At 48.5% G+C, this 12,804-nt stretch overlaps 1 protein-coding gene across 8 annotated transcripts in view; it reads left to right on the top strand.

The window, feature by feature from the left end:
• Positions 1-12,804, top strand: part of FRMD4A (FERM domain containing 4A) — a 385,672-nt gene that overhangs the window by 218,348 nt on the left and 154,520 nt on the right. The window contains exon 1 of one of the 8 annotated variants that reach the window (XM_052790917.1): positions 12,391-12,547. The exons of the other annotated variants lie outside the window; for them this stretch is intronic. The gene's annotated coding sequence lies outside the window, so the exon portion shown is untranslated. Of the gene's footprint in view, positions 1-12,390; positions 12,548-12,804 lie in introns of those variants that run through there. 8 annotated transcript variants of the gene reach the window in all.

Below are 12,804 nucleotides of genomic sequence, written 5' to 3' on the forward strand. Positions count from 1 at the left end.
GCCATCCTTCTTCTCAGGGGGAGCCTTGTAGCCTTCTCCTCATTCCCATGGACATGGTGCCATGGAAAGCCACCAGGCCAGAGACCAGCCACATCCTGATCTCCAGAGCTTCTCCCATGGGGTTGGAGAGCAAAGCGGTGGCTGCTGCACGCTGCCCCAGTTGCTCTAAAGAATCAAAGGCTGTAGCACACTTCGCACAAGGTACCATCCTTGAAAGTTAAAATCTAGTGACATGACTTGAAAAAACCTTCATATTTCTAGGTAGGCTCAGCCAAGAGGCCTGAATTCAGAGGCCATAAGATTTCTCACTTGACTTGGGAAGTGGAAGCAGAAGGGGGCAGGTTTCTGTGCGGTGCGTTGGCACAATCCTTGGACTTTATTGAAGGCCTGCACCAGCTCAAAATCTGAGCTTGTGTGCTCTCCCTAGAGGGTTTATTTATTTTGGCCACATGCAGGTGGAAGTACCAAGCCCAGCGCTGGTGGCTGCAGGAACAGTGATGCTATAAGGGCTCTGGGAATAAGCGTGCAGAGAGACAACCTACCTGATCGCCACTGGAAAAACCCACCATTCACCACCAATTATCACACTCAAGGTCTCAAAAGAGGCTACAATTATTCCTTGCTCCAAGTCTAGAGCAAATCAGCATTTTCCCAGTAATTGCAGTGTAGTAACTATTGTAGATGTTGACTTTTTAATAGCAAACACTGCTCAAGCATTAGATTTACAGTCATGTTAGTTAGCTTTAGTGACTTGGGAATCAATTACCTTGCCGTACAACATGACCAAAGATTATAGGGTAGCCCTTGTAATAATTTACACTGCCATCTAGGAGTGAAACTGTAACTTCAATGTCTCACATGGAAAGACACTCTGTTTGCACAGCAATAATTCCAGTAATAATAATAATAGCCATAAAAAGGGGAAAGGAGGAAAACGGTGATTACAAAATAGGGGAAGACCTGTGTTGAAATAGGGCATGAGGAGGTGTTGGGAACTTTGCCATTCTCAATTATTTTTCAGAATGATAACAGCAGTAGCATTTTGTTAATGAATGTGTTTTACCAGCTCAATTCACTCGGGTTGGCAAGTGAGGCTTCATGGCTCTGCCCTGGCGGAAGGGTTGTCCCAGCCCAGTCGTTGGGACACGCAGCCAGGGTGTCGTGTCATCAGCAACACAAAACCCGCTATCGGCCCCCGTTAACCACTTGCCCTCTTGATTGATGTCAGCACTGCTGATTTCTAGGCTCAGTTTTATAGGCAGCATTTTTCCCATTTCCTGCCCACCTCTCTGCCTCCCAGCACTTGTTCCCACACTTGACTCCTTTCTCCCACTTGGAACAGGAAAAACCTATTTCTACAGGCCCCTCTGCACAAAGAAAACATCTTTCCTTTAACTCCTTTGAAACAAGACCACCCAGGTCAGCTTTTCAGTCTGTGTTTCCAAGCAAATTATGGAGACAGAACATTAATTAAATTTTTTTCCTCCTGCAAAGGAGTTGCCACTGTGACCCTTTAACTATTGGCTTTGTCCGTTTTCCTCTCATTTATTTCCCATTTATTTCAGTCTTCACTTCACATGAAGCTGGCAGCTGAGCTTTTTGAATCTTCCAAGCACAGTGGTCCCTCATGAAACAACGACCAGTGAAACTATATGAAAACTGGTTACTGTCATTATAAAATGGACTAGGACGGGGTCTTCCATATGCAAGTGTTCATGACCGCAGTAAAAAGTTTATACTAATATATCAGACTATTCCCTTGACTCTAACCAGCAAAGCACACTTTGTTTTTAAAATTGCTAAGGCTCAAAAATATTAAGCCTGCCTTAAAATAATGGAATTAATAAAATGCATAAAGTTGGGCTCTCTTCTTCACCTTCTGGAATCAGCCCAGAAAAGCAGGTTTTCAGAAAAACGTCATCTGTCATGAGATTTGGCAGCCTTGTGCTCTCAGATCGTAAGCTCACTGCCACTGCAGAAAGGCAGCCGTCTCTGGAATGAGGAGGAGGGGGAGAAGCGTCTGCCTGCAAGCCGGGGGACAGGAAAATTAGCATTGCTCTAAACAAGGAGCCTGAGCTGCAGTGGGGAAATAGCATCACTGCCCCTCTGAGGTGGTCCAAACCCACGGGGGGATGTGTGACCCTGCTCCATGCACGTGCCCATCAGATGGGAGCATCCCAGCCATGGTCTGCAGAGCAGCACAGCCCTGCCACCATCCATGGTGGTGGCTCCCAAGCAATTTGCAGATAAGGCACAGGGGAGCCTTTTATCATTAGTTTCCCTCATTACGGCTTGAATGTGCAAAGGATAATGTATGAATGCAGTCAACTCCTCGCAGGTGTTTGTCCCTATTTTGAAGGTGCAGTTTAGTTGCATCTTGCAGTTAAGCAGTGATACCGCAAACATCAGGGACCGTGGGGCTTTTGGGGTTTATTTCCTCGCCTTCTCCCATGCAGCCTCCCATGAGACCTGCCACAGAAATTCTTGTTTTGCCTGAAAATATTTGACCAACCATGACTCTGTTTAAGCCTGTTCAATTGCTTTAATAACAACCCTTCCAACACACTTAATCTGAAACTGTTTTCAATGTACTCAAAATCTTACAAAGATTGCAGTCACCAGCACAGTGTTCCTGCAAAGCCAAAACCCAAATATTAGTTGGTTTGTTGTATAGCTTAATTGCCGTGTATCCTATCTAACCAGTGGTATATGCTACTATAGATAATTTGAATATAATTTCTCCCCCCTTTTTAAATAAAGGAGTCATTGTAAAAAGTATCACTTTAGCAAGAGTTGACTTTTGTGTTATGCCTGAAGTCTATATTCACCTCTCAGGCTTTAACGAGTTATGCTTCACAGTCCTCCTTGGAGAGAGAGGAGTGTTATGATCAAACTCAGGTTATAGGAGGATAGAGGGATAGTGCGAGGCAAAATGTCACTGAGAAATGGGTGGGAGAGAACAGAACCCATCCTTCCCCATCCTAAAAACAGGCACTTAGTTTTCCGTAGCCCAAAGACTGCAGCAACACTACGGAGCTGCATAAACTACCATTATAATAGCCAACAAGTACTGCTTTTGCTGGTAGTTGAGCAGTTGATGGGGTTGATCAGTCTTCAGAGACAAAATATCTCCTGCTTCCCACTTCCAGGAGTCAAGATGGTCATGGGGAAGAGGTGCTATGGTGCAAGTCCCACATCTTGTCTGCAAATCCTAGCCCTGAGGTCGTGTCAGCCAGGTTAGAGCTATTCTCAAAGCGGGGACTGGATGATTAATGCTGACTTTTTATGAATCAGCACGCTGCCTGGAGGCGGGCACCTCCATCCTTTCCTGCAAAAATGAAGCAGGGGGTGAAAAATTGAGCAAGGGGAGCATTTCTGAAGCCACAACTAGTAAATGAAATTTTCACCCTTTTCATGCGTGGGCTCTGTAGTTTGAGACCTCCCTCAGGATGTATGAATTTGAGCTTCTCATCTCTTTTTTGTGGGGGAAGTATCCATGCCATTTATCCTACAGCCTCACATGTGTCTGCAAGGCCTGTTACAGCCATTAGGTGAAAGACATAAAGAGTCATCAAAGCAGGCATCGATACCCAAGACTCTCCCGTCCCAAATAGCAGCCAGCAAGGACTGCTCAGTCCCACCAACGGGCCACGTCCAGGCCCTCCTGCCCCTTTCGGGGCTGGTCTCTAGCAGCTCTGGGTTGGTGTGGCCCCGTGCAAACACAGCTAGACTTCACAGAGACATTGCTTGGAGCAAACCACGCAGACCACGGAGTGCTCAGAAACCAGGCCACCACCCAGTATGGAGGGGAAATGAGCAACCTTTATGGGGTGAATTAATCAAGCACTTCAATCTCCTTAGCTGAGGGTTAATAGTCTTGGGGTGACTGCCCTGGACAGGGTATCAGGAGAGCTGGATTTTATTCCTGGTGTGCTTCAGTAATGAAAAGGAAATTGTGTTCAGATGAGGGATAGAAGCCCATGCTCCCAGAAACGTCAGATACACAGCAATTAGACTCAAGTTAAACAATAAATCAAGTAACACTGAGCCTTTTGCTCTAGCAGAGCACCATTATGACTAGTGCTATGTTTATTTAGAAGATGCTGAGCCCATTTTAAATGTTTTCGTATTAAATGTAATTTGGGTATTTGTTATTAAAGCAATTGGCTGGGCCTAAATGCAAACATCATTGGTCAGATAAATATTTTCCAGCAAATAAGATCTGTTCATTGCACTTTTATGACATGAAGGCTTACTTGCGCCGAGATTTATTTTCTGTTTGCTTCCTCTCTTTGCAAGGCTTGCCTCATAAAGATTAAAAAAGCCAAAGTGAACCGAAGTGTAAAGTAGAAATCGCCGATTAAACTGTCAGAAATGGAGCAGCCTTTGTTAATCACCGATTCATTAGCTGGGGGAAGAAGAGGGGTCTCGAGTTAGCACAAAGGCTTTCGTGTCACAAGGTCTGTGATTTATTCTCAGGTCTCTCTCTCTCCAATTTGGTATGGGATCTTACTCAGGTAAATTGATCTCTCTCTGACGTCATTTTCCCATCTGTTCAACTTAGGTAACGATCTTGCCTCACAGAGATAATGAAAACTTTCAATAAGAAGAAAAGGTTACCTTAAAAACCACACCTGCATCTGAAATTAGGCTACCCGCTGCTAACATCTACGAGAGCTTTGGCTAGAACAGCTATTTCCTACTACAGCCAGGAGGTTTCCCTCATTTTGTTTTGTGAGCAAGCAATGGAGTAGATTAAAACATTTTAAAAAATAAAAAAATATGGCCAAAAAGTAACAGAAATTGGAAAGCAAGCTTACAGCACTTTTTTTTTCAATTGCTAAAATTGTCATTTGGCTGTGTCGCTTTAGTATCTCATGAGCCCTTTTTTTAATGTTGCAGCGATGTATTGAAAGCAGTGTCTAACTGGCTTTTGATTTTTTTACAATTTATTTAGCAAAAGCTGTTAACAATTATTTCAATGCCATTGTGGAATGTTCTCAGTATTTTCTGCAAAATGCAACACCCTTTGAAATAGAAAGCTTTTCCAACTGGTGTAAGTTTTGCAATCCTCAGTAGAAGGCAGTGTAAAACTACAAAAATATTGTTCAAATCTGACATCATGCAAATTACAGAGGCTACTTCAGTACAAAAAGCCAAAGAAATGAGAATTAGGGTTTTTTATTCTATTATACAAAATAAAGTCCATTGTTATGTAGCTCCATGCAAGAGGTACATGTAGAGTTTGCTTAACAGGAGGCGTGTTTCTGAGCTCAGACCTCTCAGCTGACTCATTTGATGTCCTTCACAATCACCTGTGCTGCCTTTTGCCATCCAAGAAGGCTTTTGTGTGGCTTTCACCAGCGCTGGTCCGCTGCAACATCTGAGGACAGCATGGGGAGAATAACCCCGCCTTTCTTCAGCCTTGTTCTCAGGTTCTTGCCGTTTACTCAGCAGTGCCCTTGCACAGATGAGGTTGGTTCACGTGCCTTTGGAGGAATGGGATTTCCTCTTATTAGCTGCATTTTCTTTCTGTCTACACTGTGGTCATGTCAGTGGTCTGCAAGCATCTCTCTGGGTCTCCCCCACCCAAACAGTGCCCTTCACCAGCAACACGAGTGTTTTCTGGTTTTCCTCCGTGCTTCCACCACCCATCTCCCCCACCAGCCCCTGCTTCTCCCTTCCCCTCCCCTGGGGAAAGGCCTCCCCATCACACACCACCCCCCAGCCCATTTTATGCACGAAAGGGACCCAGGCCACAACCACTCCTTCCTGTGTTGCTCTGCTTTCAGGCCATTTCTGGTGAAAATGACAATATTCTGGGAATGGGAAGAAGTTCCTGAGACAGAGCTTTGCTCAGCTTTGAAGAAAAGGGCAGCGGGGTCCCATGTGTCCCCTCCACCCCATGGGAGGGTGAAAGGGATTGGTGAGGACCTGACCTCCAGCAGAGAGGGGAACCTCTCACCCCTCCTATTCCTCCTGCAAGAACAGGGATGGCTCCCAGCACTTCCCATTGGGAAGATTTCCTTCTCTCTTCCCCTCGCTTCCAGCCCCAGGTGGGTGCAAAGTGGGGGGGACCGCGAGAACAGCCCCTTTCCCCGGCATCACTCCACCGAGGCGTAGGTCACCCAGGGAGGGCTGGTGGAACACCCAGCTCATCTTTATTCCCTTATGCACACTTCAGCTGTTTGCTTTGTTTGGCCTCTTGGATGCCGGGATTATCCGGAGCTAAATGGGACACGGGCGACTTACACGTGACTCCTGTCCCTCTCCGCACCAGTCCCAGGCTGGAGCTGGAGGCAGCAGGCAGGATTTTCCAGCCTATGGGTCATAGCACCAATCAGCTGGAGTTGGCTTGTCCCCACCATCCGTTTCAGCTGCCTCACGAAGACCGAGCTTCGTTTGCCTGCATAATAATCCTGCCAGCACGCACTTTCTTCGCCTAATGAAGGGAGGATTTATTGCACTGACTCTTTGGGAACGTCGAGGTCTGCTTACTGCCCTCTTCAGCTTTCTGAGATCCTTTAAGTAGAGTCTGTGTGAAAATTAATCAGATGCCCTGGAGGCTTATTTTGTCCAAAGCTGAAGTCCTGCTTCTCCCTTTCCCCCCTCCTTTTGTGCCCCAATTACTTAAGGGATTGTCCTGGAAATTAATGAAAGCGTGGCATGGGTAATAACACCCACGGTTCATCGCAGAAGTGAAGTGTTTCTGTGGAAGGCTTAACTAGAAACATCTCGTGGTTCACTCAGTAAACTTGGAGATCTTCCCAGTTCAAAGTACGCTGTACCATGACAGTTGGTATTGCATATGCCCTATCTCCTAAATTATTTGCAGGTCCAGATTCAGTTATATGAGTCAGGTCCTGCTCCTGAATAATTGCATTTTACTTGTCTGAATTGAGATCCCTGTGGTTTCCACCTGGTTTCCAAAGTTCTCAGCATGAATTATCTCAAGGACACAATTGATCCCAACCTGTTATAGAGGGAAAATGAGGTGATGGGGACAGGTTTGGTAGTGGTACCACTTGCTGGTCCCAGTCCATGGAGTGGGTGAGAGCAGCCCGGCGGCTTGGGTGACTCGTTGGGTCACGTTAGTCCCTTTTCTACTTCCCAGCACTGAGGCACATTTGGTGCATGGGGGATACAGATTGTCTCAGCTGAACAGAGGTGAGGACACTTGCTTCTTCTCCAGCCAACCTACATCAGAGCTCATGAGCAGACAAGACCGTGCTATACCATGAATTTCAGAGGAAATGCATGAATTAACTCATAAGCTAACCTGACGCTTCATTTTCTAGGGCTGGCTGACCCTTGTCATGGTTAGAATAAGTCAGCTGCATTGTTTTACAGTGGGATTCATGTGCCTAACAGATTATATCATCTCTGAAAATGGATTTCAGTTCCCAAGATACTTAGGCCCGTGTTGCTTTTTAAATTTTGGTGCTTTTTTAATTTTTTACTGCCACTCAAATATTATGAGCTGTGCAATCAATGGGAGTTAGGCCCTTAAACACCTCCCACAGCGAGGTAGGCAGTTAGATACCTTCAGCAAATCCTAAATATTCTTTGAAAGCATTTTCCTCACCTTCCATGGGTTTCAGATGTACCATACGGGGGAAATGACACTCAGTTCTGTAAAGCAGTGCACCACTTATGGATGCAAATCATTGTGTAAGTGTGAATATTACTTCATGATGTGACATCTCCTCCAACTCGTTAGTGCTAATTAATGCAGTTCTGGGATAGACAATATTCATTAAGCTTTTCTGAAAATACTAGAAATGTTCATGTAACAGCTCACACATTTTGATGGCACCCACAGTCCTATCACCACGTTCCCTGTAAAGTATTTTGATACTTTAATCTTTGCTAACAAGAGTGGAAATGAATGGTCAGCAGTAGTTCTCCAGCACAAGGCCATGGTGTTTCTTCCTTGCTTTGTTATCAGGAACCAATAAAAAGGAATCAGCGTGGTGTTGTTTTGGCGCAGAGGCATCTGGTTGCTGGAGGTTTCCCTCTGTATATGTCAAAGTTAAGTATTTGGGTTACTGTTCTCTTTTTGGGACCTGCCATGATACGAACCAGCTTGGAAGAAACGCAGCTATCGCCTGCTTCTAATCATTGCAATGACAGCAGCTCTGCTGCCTCCAGACTAAATTTTTGTTACCGGGCCTTATTGTTTGGGTATTGACAACTCCAGAGACCTTGTGAAATTACAAAAGCTCCTTGAAGAAAAGGACTTTTGCTACTGCTGCTGAATTATGACTAGGAAAATTAGAGAAGAATGTGCATGAGGAGAACGCTTTTTGTTCCTGAAAGGATGCTGTTGAGGAAATCTGAATTACGGTGTGTGTGTCTGGGAGAGGAAGAAGGGGAGAGCGAACTCCAGGTGGCACAAGGCGTTGCCTCTGCACTGCAATGCAGCCATCCTTCTGCAGGCTTTAATTGAGCTGGTGGGCTTTGGCAGCTCTTTCGCTGAGCCAGCAGCGAGCCTTGCATGCATCACGATGCTTTATCAGTGTCCTCGTTGGACTAGTGGTCCCAGCTTTGGTGGCCTCATAGCTACCAGCATCTAAGCAGCCATCTGAAGGTGTCCCAGGTAGGGACACAGCAGGCTGCATGCCCAGCAGTGTACGCCTACCCCACAGGATGGTGCCCCCCAGTTTGTTAGCTCAATTTCCCACACATCGAACAGCCCTGAGTGCCATTCTGCACTCATATGTGTTTGCCCATCTGTGAAACGAGGCTGGCAGCTCTCCCCCACATCATGGGAGTGCTGCAGGGATCGGTTAACTGCAGCTGCAGAGCTTTGCAAGTGATGCCACGTAACTGCAGACAGCAGTTGCTCTTCATCCAGGAGGCCCTTTAACATCCTCTGCTGCCCCAGTTCACTGATGTACCTGAAATGGGCAAGGCTGGAAGGAAGGAAATGGATCCCAAAAGCATGATCTTCCCCTTGGAGGCTTTTCCCACTCTTCCACCCAGGATGGGTTTTCTTATTGTTGTGGCCTGCAGACACCCTGAGAGCTTTTGTTCCTCTATACTTACAGACCCAAACAGTCTGCAAATGCTGGTCTATGCCCTCCACAGACCATCTCTTCCACCCAACCACGCTTGTAGCTCAGGGTACCACCCTGCTATCAGGGAATCAGCCCAGATCTGGCCAGAGTTTTTCTAGGAAGGTGTGCAATGAACCAATGAGGAGATCTGGAGCAAATTCCTTGTCCAGTTTGGGGGGAAAACAACTCTTTCTGACTGAGCTTTCATAATCAACTCTTGGCAGGGACAATGCTCCACTGTCTTTCCACGTTATAAGAACCAGTCCCCATTTCTAAGTTCTTTGTTAGCTTCATCAGATACCTAGAGGATGTTATCTTCACTCAGACCAGTGATTTATTTTTATTACAAATGTTGCATCATGAATTAGAGGATTAAGGAAATGTAGCAGGAATATCTCCCACCACTGCGGGAAATTTTAAGCCTTTGTACCAAATCATACTGAACTTCCTTTTGGGGGAGTGTTGTGCTTGTGGTCCTGGATGGGTAGGAAAGGTTGTGTCCTTACAAGCGCTCTGAGGAGGATGCACCTTGCGGTTCCACAAGTATGATGATCCAGCCTCTCTTTCTGCGTGGTGGGTCTCAAAGCCTGCAGACATGCTGAGCCGTTGCACCTGGGAAACCAAGGGGCTCCCTCTCCATTTCTACCCCCGACAGTTTCCGTGACATGACACCTGACATTCAATTGGTCTGTGACTCAGGTCCTTCCCTGTGACAGAAAGCAACTGATGGCCCAAAGATGTTGGGGGACACCATTAGGATCACTAAGGGATGGGATGCTCTTTGGGCACCTCTGGTAGACATCCCCGCCAAACATGGGACATGAGAAAGGATGCTTTCCTACTGTCTCCAGACTAGTCCAAAACCCATGCCTGTTTATCCAGGCTTTGTGCAGAAGGAGGAGACTGGACTATTGCAGGGAGCCTGTAATTTCAAGCTAAGTCTAATGAAACTCCCCACACCTGCACTGAAAGCTGAAAATTGCAATTCTGGGCAGAGTGAGCCTTGCTTTCCAGTTTTTGCTGCTGTGCATGAAACAAATTACTTTTCAATTACAGGCTTCCAATCTCTGTTGCTGCTTCTTTAACCCACCAGGCCAGCTCTTTTACCACCAGCTAAATAATGCTGCACCACACCTGGTGGCAGATCCTGCCAGGGGAGGATGAGTTACCTCAAAGGGCAACATGTGCCATACAGCAAAGGGTGGGGAAATTGCCTTGAGGCTTTGCTAGTTGAAGGATCTTCCTACCCCAAGGGCAAAGTCCGTTGCCTTGGCGTATTCCTGTAGAGCAACAAGCACAAGCAGGGACCTGCATGGTGAGTGCACCTTTGAAGCAGCTTCACCTCCTGTTTTAGTGAAAGACAGCCTGGGAAGGTGATTTTTTCATTGCTAGTCCTGAGCAGGGTTCAGGAGCAGGGATTAACCATGGCTGGGGTTCAGGCTTATGTGGTCTTCTTCGCCACTGTCACTGAAGATGGCAGAACCTCCTTTAGATATGTTGTTACCTCCACTGAAAGAAAAGACCAAAACAGAATTTAGGAGGCAACTCAAAGCTTTACCCCTCTCTGAAATTATGGGTTTAAAATTCCAAGAGGTTTTAAAGTTTGTGTTTTGGCGGTTTGTGCCTCGGGTGTACTTCAGCAGCCAGATCTAGACGTGGATTAGATGCGACCTGGAAACCTGAACAGGATCTAGCTTTACCCTTGCAATGTAGCTGTGGTCACTCTGCTTTTCGGGGGCAGAGATGGGTAACTTTACTGCCTCTTGTCACTGTGTTGTGACCTCGGGATTGCCTCCAGGGCAGAGTTTGGCCACCTCAGCCTCTTACTCTTAACCCTCAGCAGCCACAGGCCAGAACTGCCTCTGTATTTATCCCCTTAATCAAAGCCAGCCCCTTGGGTGGAGTGAGCTGGATGGGTCAGCCTGCCTATGGCTGCATGCACAGCTCGGTTTTTGTAATGTCTGTGCCCTTAAAGACAGGAGAGGGAACAGCACTCATGCTCTAGTATTTGGCTATTGCTCCCAAAAGCACTTTGCAGCCCACTGGCCCCCCAAGCCCCATGCAGAGGAGAGGACATCAAGGCTCGTGGCATCTCCGTGCTGGCATGGTCTTGGCTTTCAGTCTGACAGCAGATCAAACCCAGAAACGCCCCCAGCTAAACTCAGACATCCAGCTCGTTCACCACCACCATGTTGGGAGAGCGACTCTGTCATCTTCCTACAGGGCAAAGAGGAAATTTCCTACATCCCGTGCAAGCCCCAGCTCCATCCTTGCCATGAGCATCCTTGCGGTGGAATAAATGCCAACTGAAAACAAGTAAAGGAAAGGGCTCGCCTCCACACCTCCCCTCCCAAAGCAGACCTCTTCCTGGCCAGCCTGTGCCAGGGCGCGGCACAACGGCAACCTCAGGATTTTACCTGGTGGGAATAAGCACAGGCCCAGAAAGAAAACGCTGATGGGGAGGCAAAGCAGCAGCACTAGGTCAGAGCTCTAACTGCAGGCGTTGTAGTGTGGGTGCTTCACACTGTGCTTGTTTAAACCGAAAAATCAGCGCTTTTTGGCGTCTCACAGACATTGTCCTTCTTGACTGATCTAATTATTTAATGGCAATACCCTTGCACCAGGACTACAACTAGTGCGGTCTGTAAAGATGCTTTATTCCCAGGCAGCATCCTCTGCCGGTGGGTGCACTTTTACACCATCACAAGTTGCACCCTTCTCCCAGCTAGTGGAAGGGGGGGGGGGGGGGAATCAGGGGTGCCCCCCAGCACCAGGGCTGCAGCCTGGCAGGAGCTGCTCTGCCTGCCCAGCCCCAGGGGTGCCCAGGGCCTTCGCTGCCCTCCTCTTCCTCCCAGCCGGGGCTGCGTGAGCGCTCTCGGAGCAAGCATCCCCGCTGCTTTCGGCCCTTACCATTATCATTTCGAGGTGTGCACGCGTGGGTCGGGGCGGGGGGGGGGGGAATGAATACCCCCACCCCCGCACCCTTCCTCCCTCCGTCCTTCCATCCCTTCATCTTCCTCCCAGAGGCGAGGGGGGAGCCCAGATGTTGGCAGGCCCGAGCCGGGTTCATCTGTTTCACATGACCCAGCGCCAACTGCCGCTCGCTGCCCTCCTCCCTCCTTCCTCCCTCCTTCCTCCCCCCCCCCCCCTCCTCCTCCTCCTCCTCCTCCTCCTCCTCCTCCTCCTCCCTCCCCGGCTCCAGCCTCGCAGCCTCGCAGCGCGGCGGCGGCCGGGGGCCGGCAGGCGGGGAAAGGGAAAAAGAAGAAGAAGAAAAGGGGAAAGGAGGGTTCCGGCATCCCGGAGCATGGGACCGCCCTAGGACCGCCCGGGGAGCCGGCCGGGAGCGGAGGGAAGGGCCGCGCCGGGAGAGGCGGGCGATGGATGCGGTGCGGTAGAACCGCGGCCTGCCGACGCTGGTGCAGCGGGGATGCTCTCGGCCCGGGCTCGGAGCTGAGGGGCCGCCGGAGCCGCCGAGGGAGCGGGAGAAGGTAAAGGGGGTCTTTTGTCTGCCGAGGGGAGGCGAGAAGGCGGGCCGGGGGTTCCCCTTCCAGCCCCGGCCCCGCGGGGAAAGCCCAGCCGCAGTGTGCGGGTTGCTCGCTCCACGCCCCCCTCCCTCCATTTGGCTCAAACAGAAAGAAATGTGGGCAGCATCTGCTTTCTCTAGCCTTTCCGAAAGAAAAAACCCAAAGCGAACACCCAAACCCCTGAATTTGGTGGGCGAGTAAGGGAGGCGAGCTGGGCGGCT

The sequence above is a fragment of the Harpia harpyja genome, chromosome 6 (genome assembly GCF_026419915.1).
Source record: "Harpia harpyja isolate bHarHar1 chromosome 6, bHarHar1 primary haplotype, whole genome shotgun sequence".
Lineage (NCBI taxonomy): Eukaryota > Metazoa > Chordata > Aves > Accipitriformes > Accipitridae > Harpia > Harpia harpyja.